We start from the raw sequence: 18,591 nt of genomic DNA, 5'->3' as shown, positions 1-18,591 counted from the left end.
ACCAAGAGCGACGGAATTATACACCAGGGGTCCGCAGAAATCGAGGAATCGAAGCTCAAGTGGCCTGAAAAGTGTCCAAAATGCAAGATCATAGGGTCCCCACCATCTGATCAGTTCGAAACTTCACACGTGGCTTGAGGACCATAAATAAACCGTACATGTAAAATTTCAGCCCCTGGATCACTATGAAAGTGGCCCAACGGACAGATCAGCCCCTTAAATCCTTAAGTGGGACCCACCTGCTGTTTAGATCTGCTTCATCTCCGGTCTCCACGGTCTAAATGATGTGACAGAATGGATGGACGGAGCGGATTTCATATATACATCATGATGGACCCCACAAGGAGCATGCGAGTGCATAGACGGTGCACTCCTGCGGTGCACCGAATTCCTACAAAAGGGTCAGCCACCGCTGACCCGCGTCCTCTTCAAAAACGCAACAGCGTTTTCGCTGTCGTCCGCCGGTACAGTGATGATCCGAACCGTCCATTGTATCAAGAGGGTGGGCGTGAACATCGCCTAGGTGGCGTAATCTCGGAAGATAATGGAGAGTGGATTTCAGCTGTTAAAACGGATGATTAACGGTGACTTGAAAGATAACGTGGGCCACATGAAATGAGGACCAAAAGTAGTGCTTTCCACCTGATTTTTCGAGTAGAACGCAGTGGACGGATCGAATTTTCCAAAAAGATATTGAAATGGGACCCACCATCGTCACAGCGTCAATGACGCTACCCTGTTTTCGCAACCGGACGCCGTCCGACTTTCACGGCGAGTTGTACGCCCTTGGGGGCGGTCGGACGGCTGATCCGAGCCGTTCATCATGTAGGTGGGCCAGAAAGCTCCCAGAGGACGTTGTCCTTTTGGAAGGAAAGCAAAGAAGAAGAAGAGGAGAAGACTCCGAGTTTGGCTGCTGTGCGTCTCCGCAACCAACTCGTCCGCGATCTCCGGCCTTTCGCACGGACCTCCTGCTCTACATACAAGGAGTCCCAGCTTCCGCAGCTGAGTCCTGCCAGGACTCCACAGAAGGGAGGTGAGAAGAAAGATAAAAAGGCAGTTACGGTTTGGTTGAAAGGGTAATTTCGGAGAGAGTGGTTGCTGTGCGTGGTGGGCGGCTGCTGCACGGGCTTTACTGCTGAGGTGGCGGTTGCTGCTGCACGAGGTCAGTTGCTGCTGCTGAGGAAGCTTTTGGGTTTTGTTTTCGGGAGGTAAGGCTGGCGTGGTTTGAAGGCTTGGATGATTGAAGAAAAGAAACAGGGAACTCCTTTTGTTTTCCTTTTTCTTTTCCTTTTATTGATGTCTTTCCTTTGACTTTTTTTGGTTCTAGCATGATCACGCTAGGCTAAACCTCTTAGCTAGGGCTAAGAGGTGAAGCTTGTAGCCTGATGGGAGAGATGTTGCTGGTGCCCTTTGATTAGATTGAAGAGATTTTTCTGATTTAATTTTATGGGAATATTCTTTAGTTTTTAATGGCATGTTGTGACTGAAATTACAATGGGCTTGCAATGGCTTTGAGTATTCCTCTTCTCTTATTTTGATTATAATGTCAGGAAGCCCTGATGTTCACCATCGTCTCCTGGGCATGGTTGGATGTCGTACCCTTCCTGATTTTCATACATTGTTGATTGGTTGGTAATTAGTTTAATCCTGTTGTTTACTTTGTCTCCTGGGCATGGTTAGATGATGGAATCCATTCTAATTCATACACCTTGCATCTCTTGAAACCTATATCAATGGCAGTTCAGTAAATTTCCATAATTTGTGATCCTGGCATACGATCTCCCTGATCTCTACAAGTGGATCCTCTGAATCCCTAGTTCCCGTCCTCTGAATTCCTAAAAGTCTTAGATAATTCTTCCACAATTATTCCTTAATTTCTATTTGGTTTAGATCACATCTTAGTCTAGTTCTAGTTCTTCTTGGTTTCGGATAACGTACAGGTATCAGTCCCTGTGGATTCGACCTCGGTCCTACCGAGTTTATTACTACATCACAACCTTGCACTTGGGGAGTGAACAAGTTTTTGGCGCCGTTGCCGGGGACTGACGGTTACGATTTTCTGAAATTAATTGGTTTTAGGATTAGTTTAAGATTAGGATTTTACTGACCTTAGTTTTATTTATTTATTTATTTATTTCTATTTGAGTTCAAAACTAACTTGTTTCCTATTTTGTAGGATCTGGACATAAGTTTCTCAATTGGTAATTCCTTCCTAATCTCTCTACTTTTTCTGTTTTTAGAATTAAGGTGTAAATTTTAGAATTTTTCTAATTCTAGGAAATAGTTTATTTTTAGAATTTAGGTTATTTCTTTCCCTTTTTAGAAATTAACTTTCTATTTTTGTTTCATCTTAGTAACTTTCTAATTCTAACACTTTTAGAATCTAATTTTGTTTCCTAATTTATTTTTAGAATATTTGTTTAGAAACTAACCTTCCTATTTTATAGGCCTTTAAGATAGAAATTTCTAATTTGGTAAGCTCTTTCCCTACTTCTTATCTTTCAGTTCTCTTTTAATTATCTACTTTCTAGTTTAGATCTTTCCTAATTTATTTTAGAAATCTTCACTTTCTTTTAAAAATTTCTTCTTTTAGAAATTGATTTACTGCTATCTTTCTTTTAGAATTTAACTTATTTTATTTTTATTTTGCAGGCCCTTAACTTAGGACTCCAATTTGGTAATTTCTTTCCAACTCTCTTTTCTTTTTAGATTTCCTTTTCCTTTCTTAGGATTAGACTTTGAATTTGATTGAGGGCTGCGAGTGTTTCATGCCCAAGTGGGCCCGTGACAACACTCGACGTCTCTTGACTGAAGGAGGATTAGTTGAGGGGTTGACTATCCATCGCAGGATTAGACACCGCTCGAAATCCCCTGAGTTAACTGAGGTTATGGCTGAAGACCAACCTCCTCTACTTCCACCCAGGGTGGAGGATACCCAGGATGAAAATGAGGTGCAACAGGCACCCCCGCCTCGTACTTTACGAGATTTTCTACAACCGGCGGGAGTGAGTACGCCCTCATGCATGATTTTTCCTGAAAACACAGGACAAATGGACATCAAGCCAGGAGTTATCCAACTCCTTCCCAAATTCCATGGACTTGAATCGAGAGTCCATATTTGCATTTGAAAGAGTTCGATGAAATTATAGCTACATTATGTTTTCCTAATGTATCCGAGGATACAAAGAGTGAAACTCTTTCCTTTTTCCTTAAAAGAGAAAGCTAAGACGTGGTTACATTCATCTGCGTCCTAGATCCATTGGCACATGGAATGACATGCGAGGGAATTCATAAAAAATTCTTCCCACATCATAAAAGGATTCCTCAGGAAAGCGATCATGAACTTTGCCCAAAAGGAAGATGAAACATTCTTTCAATGTTGGGAAAGGTTCAAAGATTTGGTCATTCATGCCCACAACACGGATTTGAAACGTGGCGCATTACAAATTTTTTCTATGATGGATGACATCTTCCATGCGCCAAATGGTCGAGACAATGTGTAATGGAGAGTTCATTAATAAAGATATCGACGAGGTATGGGACTACCTCGATAGTTTGCTGAAAAAACACAATCTTGGGACTATTACCCAAAGTCGAACACCACGTCTAGGCCGACTCAATTAAAGGAGAAAGGTGGATTATATCTCTTGAAAGAAGAGGATGATCTCAAGTGTAAAGTGACTACGCTCATAAGGAAAGTTGAGGCCATGGAAGGAAAGAAGGATAAGGTCAATGAAATTGTTTGCGGCATCTGTGATTGCAACATTCACACAACTGAAAACTGTCCTACAATACCTGCCTTTCGAGGAGTGTTGAATGAACAAGCCAATGCCGTAAATAACTATCAAAGACCTTTTACTGGACCTAACTCCAACACATACAATCCTGGCTAGAAAAATCATCCAAACTTTAGTTGGAGGAATGGACAAACGGCGACTCCTCCAGGTTTCTTCAATCAAAATCCAAATCAAGTGAAACCTCAAGAGGAACCGGTTCAAAATCCCATACAAGAGCTGGCTCAGGCAATGCGGGGAATCACAGATTTTATGCAAAAGATAGATTCTCGTATGACGGTTATAGAAAAGGGGATGCTTCCTGCACAACCTCTCCCCAATCCTAAACCGCAGTACGAGAATAATGATCCCAGCTCTTCAAATCAGATGGGGCATGCTAAATCCATCACCACTCTTAGGAGTGGGAAGATCATTGATAAAACTCTTCCGGTTAAGCCCGAAAAGCCTCAAGAACCAGAAGAGGACAACAATGATGGATCCACTGATGCCCCACAAAAAGTGGAACCGGAACTTCTAGAGAAGCCAGTTGCTCCATTCCCCCAACGGTTGGTTTCACCAAAACCTCTCTCTAACTCTCAGGATATCCTAGAGGTGTTGAAACAGGTGAAAGTCAACATTCCTCTACTTGATGTCGTTAAACAGATACCTTCATATGCCAAATTCCTAAAAGACTTATGCACGACCAAGCGACGGAAAATTATTCAAAAGAAAATCTTCTTGACTGAGAAAGTGAGCGCCATCCTGAAGCAAGACGTGCCGCAGAAATTCAAGGATCCCGGTAGCCCAACCATATCATGTGTAATCGGGAACCATCGAATTGATCACGCACTTCTTGACTTAGGAGCGAGCGTCAACTTGATTCCCTACTCGGTATACAAACAGTTAGGTTTGGGTGAATTAAAACCCACCCTAACCACACTACAACTTGCTGATCGCTTTGTTCGTGTACCAAGAGGGATAATTGAGGATGTGTTGGTCCAAGTTGATAGATTTTACTACCCTGTAGACTTTATCATCCTGGACACTGAACCCATCAATAACATGAGCACTCAGATTCCTGTCATTCTTGGTCGCCCATTCCTTGCCACGTCAAATGCAATTATCAATTGCAGGAATGGTATCATGACTATGTCTTTTGGAAATTTGATATTGGAGTCAAACATTTTTTTCAATAACGGCAGCAATTCAGAGGATGATGACGAGTTCCACGACATTAACATGATTGACTCTTTCGTGGAAGATACGACACCTCTGACCTTATCCTCCGACCATCTAGAGACGTGCCTGGCCCACTCCCATGATTTTGATGATGACATGATTAGGGAGACGTGCGCCTTACTTGATACTGCACCGGTACTTGAAGTTAACCGATGGAGGCCACAATTTGAAGAATTACCACAAACTGATGTAGTGCCTCTACCGTCTAACCTCAAGCCGCCGAAGCTTGACCTAAAACCTTTGCCCGCTGATTTGAAATATGCATATTTGGGTCAAGATGAGACATACCCGGTGGTGATCTCTGCCCACCTGGAGAAAGAACAGGAGAGTATGCTTATATCTACTCTCATTGAGCATAAAGGAGCCCTGGGATGGACGATAGCGGACCTCAAAGGAATCGATCCCTCGATTTGTACTCACCACATATATCTTGAGGATAATGCAAAAACCGCTCGGTAACCACAACGTAGACTAAATCCAAACATGAAGGAAGTGGTTAAAGCCGAGGTTCTTAAACTATTTGACGTGTGTATTATATACCCTATATCTGATAGTCATGGGGTGAGTCCACCTCAAGTGGTCCCTAAGAAGTCCGGAATCACCATCGTAGCCAATGCTAATATTGAACTCGTGCCAACTAGAGTCACTACCGGTTGGAGAATGTGCATTGACTACGGGAAGTTGAATACGTCACGAGGAAAGACCACTTCCCTTTACCATTCATTGATCGAGATCCTGGAAAGGTTAGCTGGTCATTCCTATTCTAGAGTTTTCTTGACGAGTTTTCGGGCTATAACCAGATAGAGATAGCCCTCAAGACCAGGAAAAGACCACATTTACATGTCCCTATGGCACTTTTGCCTATCGAAGGATGCCATTCGGACTATGTAATGCCCCCGCCACCTTTCGGCGATGTATGCTTAGTATCTTTCCGATATGGTGGGGCAATATCTAGAGGTCTTTATGGACGATTTCTCTTTTACGGTCCATCTTTCAACAAGTGCTTGGAAAGCCTTAAATGTGTCTTGAAAAGATGTGAAGAAAAGAACCCGATACTTAATTGGGAGAAGTGCCATTTCATGGTTCGAAGGGAATTGTCCTTGGGCATATCATCTCGTCCAAAGGAATCGAGGTAGATAAGGCAAAAATCGATCTTATCTCTAACCTACCTCCACCCAAGAACATCGAGACGTGCGATCCTTTTTAGGACACGCAGGATTTTACTGGCGATTCATAAAGGACTTTAGTCTTCTCTCTCGTCCCTTTATGTAATCTTCTTCAAAAGGATGTTCCATACGAGTGGATCGAGCAGTGCCAGGAAGCTTTCACCAAGCTTAAAGGCACGTTAACCACCGCACCTATCATGCGGCCACCCGACTTGGAACCTTCCTTTTGAGCTTATGTGCGACGCTTGATTATGCTCTTGGGGCGGTCTTAGCCCGAGAAAAGATAAGAAGCCCTACGTCATTCATTACGCGAGTAGGACTCTAAATCCCGCCCAGGTGAACTACTCGACTACGGAAAAGGAACTCTTAGCCGTAGTGTTCGCCTTGGACAAATTTAGGTCCTACTTGATCGGATCCAAGATCATTATCTATACGGATCATGCAGCACTGAAGTATCTTCTCTCTAAGAATGATTCTAAGCCCCGCTTGATACGATGGATCCTTCTACTCCAAGAATTTGATTTGGAAATTAAAGATAAAAAGGAGTAGAGAATGTAGTGGCCGATCACCTTTCTCGCCTTAATACCTGATTCCCTTGAGGCGACCCATATCAATGATATGTTCCCGGATGAACAACTGTTTCGAGTCTCCCATTCACCTTGGTTCCGATATTGCTAATTATCTTGCTACGGTGCCATACCGACACAGTGATGCGAAGATAAGAAGAAATTTTTCACCGAGGTGCGCAACTTTTCCTGGATGATCCTTACTTATTTAAATATTGCCGGACCAAATTCTAAGGAGATGTGTACTAGACGATGAGCATCGGAGCGTCATCTCCTTCTGTCACTCAAGGCTGTGGTGGTCACTTTTCTCGCTAAAAAGACCACGGCCAAGATTCTGCAGTGTGGCTTTTACTGGCCCACTATGTTTAGGGATACTCATGAGTTTTGCAAAGCTTGTGAGCGTTGTCAAAAATTGGGAGCATTGTCCCGTCGAAATATGATGCCTTTGAATCTCATTCTTATCATTGAAGCATTTGATTGCTGGGGCATCGATTTCATGGGACCATTCCCCCAATCGTTTGGGAATCTGTATATTTTGCTCGCCGTGGATTATGTCACTAAATGGGTCGAAGCGATTCCGTGTCGAAAGAATGACCATCGCACGGTCATTAAATTCCTAAAAGAGAACATCCTTTCTCGATTCGGAACGCCTCGAGCCATCATTAATGATGGGGGCTCACACTTTTGTAATAGACCATTCGAGAGCTTAATGAAGAAATACGGTATCTCTCATAAGGTGAGCACCCCATACCATCCACAGACAAGTGGACAAGCTGAGATTTCCAATAGGGAGATCAAACACATTTTGGAGAAAACGGTTAACCCAGATCGTAAGGATTGGTCAATCCGATTGACCGATGCTTTATGGGCATACCGTACTGCATTTAAAACTCCTATTGGAATGTCTCCCTTTAGACTTATCTATGGGAAAGCTTATCACTTGCCTGTGGAGTTGGAACATAAAGCGTACTGGGCAATCAAAAATCTTAATTTCAATCTGGACAACGCTGACTCGCTACGTAAACTTCAATTGAATGAACTTGAAGAAATCCGGAATGATGCGTACGATAATTCGAGAATTTACAAGGACAAGATGAAAGCATTTCATGACCAACACATTTTGCGAAAATCATTCACGCCTGGTCAGAAGGTCCTTTTGTACAATTCTCGATTACATCTCTTTCCGGGTAAGCTTCGATCTCGTTGGACCGGCCCTTACATTGTTGTTACTGTTTTTCCTCATGGGGCCGTTGAGATAAGAGATCCCGACAATGGCAAGGAGTTTAAAGTAAATGGACATCGTTTAAAGCCATTTGTCGAGAAATTTGATTCAGAGGACATGTCCATGCCTCTGACTGATCCTGTTTACCAGGACTGATCTCCTAGTCTGATGGAGGTATAGGTAGGTTTATCGCTTTCATAGGATTATGGTAGTTGCTTTAGTCTGGCTGAAGACGTCAAACTTAGCGCTCCTGGGAGGCAACCCAGCTTTTCACTTTTCTCATTCATTAGTTCAATGTTTGTGGGCAACATTACTGCAAACCCTCACGAGACTACAACTCGTCCACTAGGGGTAACCTAGGGGTTTCAAGGCTTGTTGCATGCGCTAAATGTAATCGAGAGCACCTGCGAAAGTGGTATAGGTAGGATTTTATTTTTGTTAGTTTTGTTTTACTTTCTCTCTCGTGCTGACCGGATTCCATGCTGCGATCTCTTGGAAAGTCCCTCACGATTCATCATCCAGGTACTATCTTCCCTTCACTTTTTCTTTACTTTTGTTGTTCTATGCGCATTCCATACTCATATCCTTTACATTGAGGACAATGTAGCTTTTAAGTTGCGGGTGGGAGATTAGGTTACCTAATCAGTATTTTCTTGAGCAAAAATTGTGAAAATTTTTAAAATTTCTCTGGACTTTCTGGTGAATTCAAAGTGATTGGACGACCATCTTTGATTTAGAATTACAGGATATGGAATGTTGGTGATTTACTGCTAGTGGATTCAGTTGCTCGTTAGATTTCACAGTTAAGTTTAATTATTAATCCATGATTAGAAGTTGTAAACATTGATTGAGTCATGATTTCACATGTCACATCTCGCTTACATATTAAGATTTCAGTTTGAAACTGAAGGGTTAATTTGGTGATCAGTAAGCATAGAAGGAACCAACTTGAACAATTGCCCGTCAAGATCAATTAAAAGGAAGAGATATCGTCGAGAAAGGTTAGGCAAAGAATCTTCAGTATAGGTTTGCTCCCTATAAGTGTGGACTTCATTCCCCTTCTTGGCATTACTTTTAATTTAAAAAAAAAAAAAAAAAAAAAAAACTGAAGGAATGAAAAGATGATCTTTGAGGCAAGCTTTGGTTATTATAAATTCTCTTGTTGATTACCGACAATATCCTGAAATAAAGACTTGAATATTAATGTTGAAAGTTGGGATTACACTTTACATCTGTGGAACTCAATGTTTAGAATTATTTCTAATTAAGGGACTAATACTTTGAATGAAGTTTATCGTGTGTTTGAGTCTAGGAGAGAGTAAGGCCCAACATTCATGAATTGTTGAATTCTGAATATCTAGATTGTTTTCCAAAATCACTCGAGTTCATAGAAATTCTCCTGTAATTCTCAACTTATTTTTCGCATACTTTGCTCGGGACTAGCAAAATGCTGGTTGGGGGTTGTGTTGAGGGTCAAATATTGCATATCAGACCCATTTATTGCATGGATTTACAAGCATGACACCGTTTAATAGCCTAATTTAGTTGAATTTGTGATGCAGGGCGCCTTCATGAGCTTGGACTGGGAAAGGACACTAAAAAGCATGGATTTACCGATCTGATGACACTAAAGCATGGGACAGACTCCAGAAGACCAAGAGCGACGGAATTATACACCAGGGGTCCGCAGAAATCGAGGAATCGAAGCTCAAGTGGCCTGAAAAGTGTCCAAAATGCAAGATCATAGGGTCCCCACCATCTGATCAGTTCGAAACTTCACACGTGGCTTGAGGACCATAAATAAACCGTACACGTAAAATTTCAGCCCCTGGATCACTATGAAAGTGGCCCAACGGACAGATCAGCCCCTTAAATCCTTAAGTGGGACCCACCTGCTGTTTAGATCTGCTTCATCTCCGGTCTCCACGGTCTAAATGATGTGACAGAATGGATGGACGGAGCGGATTTCATATATACATCATGATGGACCCCACAAGGAGCATGCGAGTGCATAGACGGTGCACTCTTGTGGTGCACCGAATTCCTACAAAGGGTCAGCCACCGCTGAACCGCGTCCTCTTCAAAAACGTAACAGCGTTTACACGGCCGACTCCGGTCCTCAGTGGGGCCCACTCAACACCTGAAGTGATGATCCGAACCGTCCATTGTATCAAGAGGGTGGGCGTGAACATCGCCTAGGTGGCGTAATCTCGGAAGATAATGGAGAGTGGATTTCAGCTGTTAAAACGGATGATTAACGGTGACTTGAAAGATAACGTGGGCCACATGAAATGAGGACCAAAAGTAGTGCTTTCCACCTGATTTTTCGAGTAGAACGCAGTGGACGGATCGGATTTTCCAAAAAGATATTGAAATGGGACCCACCATCGTCACAGCGTCAATGACGCTACCCTGTTTTCGCAACCGGACGCCGTCCGACTTTCACGGCGAGTTGTACGCCCTTGGGGGCGGTCGGACGGCTGATCCGAGCCGTTCATCATGTAGGTGGGCCAGAAAGCTCCCAGAGGACGTTGTCCTTTTGGAAGGAAAGCAAAGAAGAAGAAGAGGAGAAGACTCCGAGTTTGGCTGCTGTGCGTCTCCGCAACCAACTCGTCCGCGATCTCCGGCCTTTCGCACGGACCTCCTGCTCTACATACAAGGAGTCCCAGCTTCCGCAGCTGAGTCCTGCCAGGACTCCACAGAAGGGAGGTGAGAAGAAAGATAAAAAGGCAGTTACGGTTTGGTTGAAAGGGTAATTTCGGAGAGAGTGGTTGCTGTGCGTGGTGGGCGGCTGCTGCACGGGCTTTACTGCTGAGGTGGCGGTTGCTGCTGCACGAGGTCAGTTGCTGCTGCTGAGGAAGCTTTTGGGTTTTGTTTTCGGGAGGTAAGGCTGGCGTGGTTTGAAGGCTTGGATGATTGAAGAAAAGAAACAGGGAACTCCTTTTGTTTTCCTTTTTCTTTTCCTTTTATTGATGTCTTTCCTTTGACTTTTTTTGGTTCTAGCATGATCACGCTAGGCTAAACCTCTTAGCTAGGGCTAAGAGGTGAAGCTTGTAGCCTGATGGGAGAGATGTTGCTGGTGCCCTTTGATTAGATTGAAGAGATTTTTGATTTAATTTTATGGGAATATTTTTAGTTTTTAATGGCATGTTGTGACTGAAATTACAATGGGCTTGCAATGGCTTTGAGTATTCCTCTTCTCTTATTTTGATTATAATGTCAGGAAGCCCTGATGTTCACCATCGTCTCCTGGGCATGGTTGGATGTCGTACCCTTCCTGATTTTCATACATTGTTGATTGGTTGGTAATTAGTTTAATCCTGTTGTTTACTTTGTCTCCTGGGCATGGTTAGATGATGGAATCCATTCTAATTCATACACCTTGCATCTCTTGAAACCTATATCAATGGCAGTTCAGTAAATTTCCATAATTTGTGATCCTGGCATACGATCTCCCTGATCTCTACAAGTGGATCCTCTGAATCCCTAGTTCCCGTCCTCTGAATTCCTAAAAGTCTTAGATAATTCTTCCACAATTATTCCTTAATTTCTATTTGGTTTAGATCACATCTTAGTCTAGTTCTAGTTCTTCTTGGTTTCGGATAACGTACAGGTATCAGTCCCTGTGGATTCGACCTCGGTCCTACCGAGTTTATTACTACATCACAACCCTGCACTTGGGGAGTGAACACTAAGAATTCAGTTTTTCATTCAAGGACCAAGCATATTGCCATCAGATATCACTTCATACGTTCGTTACTGGAGATGGATCGATTGCTCTGAAAAATATTCATACAAATGAAAATCTTACGGATATGCTGACCAAGACGGTCACACGGGAGAAGCTGAAGCTTTGTTCAGCTTTGATTGGTCTTCAGGTTTGAAGATGGGGAGGCGATGCACTCCGAATGTAGAAGACAAAGGTTTATGATGATGTGTCTCCAAGTGGAAAATTGTTGAGATGTGGAGCCACATCTGGGGGCTGCTCGACCGATCGTGGCCCATGCTCGACCGGTCGAGTGCCCCACTCGACCAGTCGTGAGCAGTCGTGGACTGGCTCGACTCAAAGTCCAACAAGCATCAGATTTTGGATTCCGAGGTGCTCGACCGGTCGTGGGGTCTGCTCGACCCATCGAGGTTACGCAGTTCGTTTCTAGATTTGATGCGGACTACGGAAATTTGAGTCGGTTTTCACAAGGGTGCGAAAGGAAAGTTGCCTAAACTATAAATAGGAGTCTCTAGGGCTTTTTTAATATATGGAAAATAATTCTAAAGTGTGGGCAAAGAGTTTTCTATGTACTTCCAAAGGAGAGGTTAGTATATTGCCTTGTAATCTTCATTTTTCTTCATAGTGGAAGTTTGCATCCGTGGTTTTTTACCCTTGTTGGAGTTTTTCCACATAAAGCTTGTCTTGTGGTTTGTTTGGAATGCTTTGATTCTTTTTCTAGTTTATATTTCTTCTTGTTTATCGTTTGTGGGTGAGACTTAAGATTATATCTTGGTTCACTGTATTGTTGGCATGCTGCGCAATATAATACTAGCTCACGGACCTCGCAATAGGTCAAGCCTAGGCTAAAAGCTTACTTGGGCTTGTCAAGATATAGCTAGCCCATTGCCACCCTTTCCTTTATAGCCTTTCATGAAAAATATGTACTTAAAATTAAATAGTCCAAATAGTGGTCCCAACTTTAGACAAATCATAAACAAAAAAATATAAGAAGTATATAACTCAAATTAAACCATTCAAATATTGGGCCCCACTTTAGATGGATCATAAACCAATATAAAATAGTGAAATTATATTTTAGTTGTTAGATTAGTGGATGCCTGGTGGATGGTACACAGTTATTTAATTTAAATTTCATAATAGCACATTATTTTTAAAATTTATCAAACCAAGTTAAAATTTGTTCCATATCAACATATATATATATATATATATATATATATATATATATATATATATATATATATATATATATATATATATATATATATATATATATATATCAAACCAAGTTAAAATTTGTTCATAACTAAACTATTATTTCTAGTCCTGGTCTTGTTTTTAACCATAAAATACTTTTGGTTGTCCAAACAATCCCTAAAAGCTTGTGTACGTCTTTCATACTTGTGATAAAAGCAAACTTGTGATTGAGTTTTCTAGTGACTCAGATCAAAACCTTGTCAAGTGAGGTCCAATCATGGATGGACCATTTCCAGAATATCCTCTTGTTGGCATGAGTTGTCTGTCGAAGATTAGAGGAGCAAATTAAGGGATAAAAATCCCTACATCATAGGGTCAACTAAAGCCCAACGAAATCAACAATTATAGCCAAGATTTTCTATAGTTGATAGCGAGATTTGTGTACACCAAAATAGGAGTATTATTTGTTATATACCATCACTGTGTAAAGGAAAATGTACGAAATATAGAATCTGAATTGTTCCCCCAAAAACTTGATATGGTGTCAAAGCGGTTCTTTCTTCCCTATCCTTTGTCATCCGAAACATAAAACATAGACAAGCACCCTGCATCATGGCTGATGCAGACTCGCATTTAGACAAGTCTCTCTCATCTTCTATCTTGTCTGAGTTCAATACAAAAATGGCTGAGGTGCTGTCAAAAACCTCAGCTCTGACCCAGATTACCAACATGGCCACCGCACCAATTGGGATTTAGTTGGATGGGACCAACTACGCACTTTGGTCTTAGGTGGTGGAAATGTACATATCCGGCAAAGACAAATTGGGGTATATCAACGGTGATTTTCCCCAACCTCCATCGACAGATCCAAACTTCCACAAATGGCGTACCGACAATGCCATAGTGAAGGGTTGGGTGATTAATTCCATGGATCCATCATTGATTGGAAATTTCATCAAATTTCCAATAGCAAAAATGGTGTGGGATGCCATAGCAACGACCTATTTCGATGGGAGCGATGCCTCCCAAGTGTATGACCTCCGGCGTTAAGTAACACGTCTAAAGCAAGCGGGTGGCTCACTAGAGAGATACTACAATGATCTGCAGGGATTGTGGAGAGAAATTGACTTACAAAGGCCAAATCCGATGCAGTGCCAGGCAGATATTCAGAAGTATAACATCATGGTACAAGAAGACCAAGTGTATATCTTTCTAGATGGCCTGGATGATCGGCTAGACAGCATTTGGAGGGATATTCTCCAAATTCAACCGTTACCCACCGTGGAGCAAGCGTACGCCCATGTCCGGCAGGAGGTGATATGGCAAGCCGTGATGACAGGGACCACGAGCGAAGAACTACTGGGTGCTGTGATGGCCTCCAAAAGCTTGAAGGTTGGAGCTCCTACACCGAGTTTCCTCCAAAATGGAAAGCCGATTTCCACTTCTAAGTCAAAGACTACATCTGACGAGCAGAAATGCTCTCATTGTGGAGGTTCTAAACACAGTCGGGAGACGTGTTTCAAGCTCAATGGCTATCCCGAGTGGTGGCATGAGTTACAGGCAAAGAAAAAATGTGATAGTTGCACAGGCAAAGGTGGGCCAATGGTTACAGGCCAAGCTGCCCTGGCAGACCAGGGTGCTTTGGTGGGCCAAGCTTCAGTTGCTGCAAGTGAGCCGACTCTTTCTTTAATTCCAGCCGAAGCTCATAATGCCACTACAAGTTCCATTCTACTCGGGTTCAATATGGAGGAGGCCCATAATGAGTGGATCCTTGACTCAAGGGCCTCTAAGCATATGACCTATGATGAAAAGGATTTCTCCCAATGGTCTACACCTCGGAGATTGAGCATTGCAAATGCTAATGGAAAAAGTTGCTCGGTAACCGGGGCAGGTACCATGGTGTAGTCACCGGACCTACCTCTGTCCAATACGCTTTTTGTCCCTTCTCTTTACCACAAGTTATTATCTGTGAGCCAGATTACCAAGGAGCTAAAATATGTTATGATTATTTACCCTAATGTTTGTTTTCTTCAGGATATTCTCACCCAGGAGATCATTAGGCGTGGTATTGAGAAGGGGGGACTCTACTACGTGGAGGATTTCAAGGTGGGTCGTGCATGTCAGACTACTCATCAGAATAAATAAAAGGAGAAGCAGATTTGGCTTTGGCATCACCGGTTAGGTCATCCTTCATTCGGTTATTTAAAGCATGTATTTCCTGATTTTTTTTTTCGGATATATTGAGTTTGGAATTTAAATGCGAAACATGCATTCTGGCTAAAAGCCATCGGAGTACTTACCCTTTGAGTTTCAATAAGAGTGCAGCTCCATTTACATTGATTCATTTTGATATGTGGGGTCCGTCACCTAAATCTACTATGCTTAGCTATCGGTGGTTTGTGATATTTGTAGATGATTGCACTAGGATGATGTGGTTATATTTGTTAAGACACAAAGACAAAGTTTTTGATATATTCCAATCCTTTTATGAGATGATTTGCACCCAATATTCCACAAAGCCTCGGGTTCTTCGCTCCGATAATGGTGGCGAATATGTGAATGCTCAGTTTCGTGATTTCTTTTGCCAACATGGAATGATTCATGAGACGTTATGTTCCCAAACTCCACAACAAAACGGGGTTGTCAAGCGAAAAAATCGCCATATCCTTGAGACTGCTCGAGCCCTTCTTCTTGGAGCCAATATGCCTAGTCATTATTGGGCGGATGCAGTCACGACGGCAGTTCATGTTATTAACAGGATGCCGTCAAAAGTCCCCGAGATGCAGACTCCTCTCCAAGTGTTATCCACCTTTTGTTACCTTACCTTTAGTCTTGATGAGTCGACCATATGTCTTTGGATGTGTTGCCTACGTTCACCTCCACAAGGACAAACGCACTAAAATCGATCCTCATGCAATTCGGTGTCTCTTCTTGGGCTATGGCATACATCAAAAAGGGTATTGATGCTATGATCCTACTCATCGGCGTACATATGTGTCCATAGATGTCACGTTTCTGGAATCCAATACTTTGTTTACATCCAAGATATCTACTTCTCCTCTTCAGGGGGAGAATCATGATGAAGAGATGAACTAGCTGCGGGTTGATTGGCCAGGGTTCAATGACCCAGATACAATTGAAGGCACTATAGAGACAAAGACGACGCATAGAGTCCCCTTTCTCTCCTCAGTATCCATTGACCCTTCTCCTGAGAATATCACTGAGATCAACTCTCCAAGCTCCCCTGAGAATATCACCGAGGTAAACTCTCCAAGCTCTCCGGTTACACCTCAAATTTCTAACACCATCGATACTCTTGCTCCTATTGGCTGATACTCTTGCTCCTGTCGGCTATGGCTTACCTTTCAGGCATAATTGTGGCAAGCCACCAAATCGATACTCTCCTGAGGTGGAAGAGCAACGGTCGAAATATCCTATCGCCAATTATGTATCCACAGAAAAACTCTCAGAACTAGTGAAAAGCTTTGCCGTCGATCTTTTATCTCATCACATTCCTACCAGTGTTGAAGAGGCGTTAAGGGATCCTAGATGGGTTCAAGTCATGAAGGAAGAGATAGAGGCCTTACTAAAAAAAGAGACATGGATACTCGTCTCATTACCCAAAGGAAAGAAGACGGTGGGATGCAAATGGGTCTTCTCCATCAAATACAAGGTAGATGGGTTAATTGAACGATACAAAGCAAGATTAGTTGTCAAAGGTTATACCCAAACATATGGAGTCGATTATCAAGAAACTTTCTCACCAATGGCTAAACTAAACACGGTTATAGTTCTATTATCTCTTACTGCGAACCTTGATTGGCCATTACATCAGCTCGACGTAAAAAAATGCATTTCTTCATGGTGATGATCTTGAAGAAGAAATTTACATGGATATCCCTCCCGGGTATATGGCTAATTCTGAAGCTAAGATTGTGTGCAAATTGAAGAAGACTCTATATGGCTTGAAACAATCTCCTCGAGCTTGGTTTGAGAGACTGAGTTTTGCAATGAAAAAATATGGCTTCCAACAGAGCAACTCTGATCACACCATATTTCTTAAACATCAACAAGGTAGGATCACGGCACTAATTGTCTACGTTGACGATATGATCATTACAGGAGATGCTGCAGACGAGATTTCAAGACTTCAAGAACAGTTAGCATCAGAGTTCAAGATGAAGAACTTAGGGGGGCTCAAGTACTTCTTGGGGATCGAAGTTGCTAGATCTAATAATGGAATATTCCTTTCTCAGCGGAAATATGTTCTGGATCTGCTAGCTGAGGTCGGGCTACTAGATTGCAAGCCTGCTGATGTACCAATAATCCAGAATCACCGACTTGGGGAATATCCAGATCAAGTTCCAACAGACAAAGGTAGATATCAGAGACTAGTTGGCAAATTGATTTATCTGTCGCACATGCAACCTGACATTGCCTATGCAGTAAGTGTGGTTAGCTAATTCATGCATTGCCCGACTAAAGATCATATGAATGCTGTAATGCAGATTCTCAGATACCTAAAGTCGTCCCCTGGAAAAGGACTTCTGTTTTCAAAGAATGGTCATCTAAATGTTGAAGGCTATATAGATGCTGACTGGGCAAGAAGCATATAAGACAGGAAGTCTACTTCAAGCTATTTCGCATTTGTTGGAGGGAACCTAGTCACCTAGAGGAGTAAGAAGCAGAAGGTAGTAGCGTTATCAAGTGCAGAAGCAGAATTTCGGGGAATGGCCAAAAGACTATGCGAGCTTCTCTGGCTCAAGAGACTTTTATCTGAGATTGGGTTTACCCCTAATTGTGAGATGAATCTATTTTGTAATAATAAGGCGGCGATTAACATTTCACATAACCCAGTTCAGCATGATCAGACCAAGCATGTAGAAGTTGATCGGCATTTTATCAAACAAAATGTTGAAGAGAAGATAATTCGTTTTCCTTTTATGAAATCTAAAGACCAGTTGGCAGATATTCTAACAAAAGCTGTATGTAGTAGGAGTTTTCACAACTCACTTGGCAAGTTGGGCATGATAGACATATACGCACCAACTTGAGGGGGAGTGTTGGCATGAGTTGTCTGCCGAAGATTAGAGGAGCAAATTAAGAGATGAAAATCCCTACATCATGGGGTCAACTACAGCCCAACGGAATCAAGAATTATAGTCAAGATTTTCTATGGTTGATAGCAAGATTTGTGTACACCGAAATAGGAGTATTGTTTGTTGTTATATACCATTACCGTGTAAAGGAAAATGTACGAAATATAGAATCTGAATTCTTCCTCCAAAAAATTGATACCTCTCAATTAGTCCACACTAACCTTTCCAAAGATGGAAGAAAGCACATTCAATGGAAGAAATTCCAAAGATTCAATGGCTAAGATCTTCCAGGAGATTTTGGGGGAATGGTCCATCCACCTATGGGCGTCACATCTACAAACTAAGTTATTGGGAACAAATAGAGAAGTTGGCCTGTTATAAAAATATATTAGGGACCACCAATCAATTTCTATTTTATTCAAACAAAAGTTTGTAATGTCTCCGGTTGTAATTTTCAAGAAAAAGAATCCCCTCCGTGCATACAAGTCTAATTTTTTCCCCTAACAGTTCGGATCATTTTTTACAGAAGAAAGAGAACTGGCCGGGGTCTAAATTCCTTTCTATTTTGATTTAAAAGTCTGTCTGTTTAACACTAGCGG

The 18,591-nt window shown here is 42.1% G+C and overlaps 1 non-coding gene across 1 annotated transcript; it reads right to left on the bottom strand.

Annotated features, from left to right (window-relative positions):
- Positions 1 to 3,319: 3,319 nt before the first annotated feature.
- Positions 3,320 to 3,426, bottom strand: LOC131241754 (small nucleolar RNA R71). The gene has a single exon (XR_009169316.1). It is a non-coding gene; the product is annotated as a small nucleolar RNA R71 (small nucleolar RNA).
- Between the last annotated feature and the right edge of the window lie 15,165 nt (positions 3,427 to 18,591).

Source organism: Magnolia sinica, chromosome 3 (assembly GCF_029962835.1).
Source record: "Magnolia sinica isolate HGM2019 chromosome 3, MsV1, whole genome shotgun sequence".
Taxonomy (NCBI): domain Eukaryota; kingdom Viridiplantae; phylum Streptophyta; class Magnoliopsida; order Magnoliales; family Magnoliaceae; genus Magnolia; species Magnolia sinica.
This window is presented reverse-complemented; position numbering and strand designations above follow the sequence as displayed.